This window comes from Fukomys damarensis, unplaced genomic scaffold (genome assembly GCF_012274545.1).
Source record: "Fukomys damarensis isolate Sample0158 unplaced genomic scaffold, DMR_v1.0_HiC HiC_scaffold_19, whole genome shotgun sequence".
NCBI classification, from domain to species: Eukaryota; Metazoa; Chordata; class Mammalia; order Rodentia; family Bathyergidae; genus Fukomys; species Fukomys damarensis.
This window is the reverse complement of record NW_022900931.1, coordinates 57,669,826-57,671,145: the sequence shown is the minus strand read 5'-3', so window position 1 is coordinate 57,671,145 and position 1,320 is coordinate 57,669,826.

The following is a 1,320-nucleotide window of genomic DNA, read 5'->3' as shown; positions in this document are numbered from 1 at the left end:
TTTCCTGCATTTTGTTTCCCAAAGTTGAGCTCCATTTACAGTGGCTTCACTTCCCTGCTGCAGTAATTACTGCTGAATAAAATCTGTCTTTATTGCCTTAAAATGGTGTTCTGCTTTGTTTCACTCTAATAGGATTTAACCATTTTATGTTTTTGAACACCAATTATGTCAGACAATGCTCTGATTAAATGTAAACTGACAATAATATAATTTCATGGAGGTTTAGAAAAACAAAGCAAAACAGAGTTTCACTATGTAGTTCAGGCTTGCCTTGAATTCACCATGTAGTCCAACTGGCCTCAAATTTGTGGCGATCCTCCTGCCCCAACCTCCCGAGTACTGGATTACAGGCATGCACCACCATGCCCGGCTAATAAAACTTCTTTGTAATTGATACTTTATAAATCTATGTTAAGGGAGTGAATAGAATTGAAAACACTGAGTGGAGAGTGAGAGTATTGATAAATGTGGGCTCGATAAATGTGGGCTTACTGGAGTAGTGGCTAAAAATATTTACAAAACTAGTACAGGAAAAAAAATTGAAGTAATAAAAACCAATCCAACACAAAGTCAGGACAGAAAAAGGAAACATACAACACAAAGTGAAAAATGAAATGGCAGGGCTGGGGATTTAGCTCAGTGGTGCCACCGCCTGCCTTGCAAATATAAGGTCCCTGTTCAATCCCCAGTAACCCCCCCCCCCAAAATGAAATGGCACATTTAAATTTATCAGTAGTTATATTACTAGTAACATCCCCTTTCCCTGTTCTCTAAACATTACATGTAAATAGAGTAAATGCCACAGTTAAGAGCAATCTTGTGAGTGTATTTAATAGCTGTGGATCTGCATGCTCTTCTTGAGGTAGGATAGCAGAAACATAGTTAGGAGACAAGAAAAATCATAATTTTAAAGTTGTACTTTTAGGAAAAATACAATTCTGGACACAAAGTAACCCAAAGTTATACATATCTATGCAGTACTCCATATCTTTGCTCTCCAGGTTTGTGTTTTTGTGTTGTTTTGAATTGTTTTTAAACTTCCAAGCTCATCATGTCACTGGGAAGCCGGGTACTAACACAGCTTCTCAGTTCTGTGTTCTTTGTGTCTTGGATGAAAGAATTCACATAAGACATATAGGTGACCGTGTTGAAGTTTGGCAGAATTTACTGTAAAGGAGATATAGAGAGAATTAACACCTTCAAATGAGAAATGTCAGGTTGGCATCTACTCTTAAGTGAGAATTTGGATTTTTTTTTGTGGTACTACAGATAGACCCAAAGGCCTTTGCACTGAAGTATATCCCCAGCTACATGCCTATA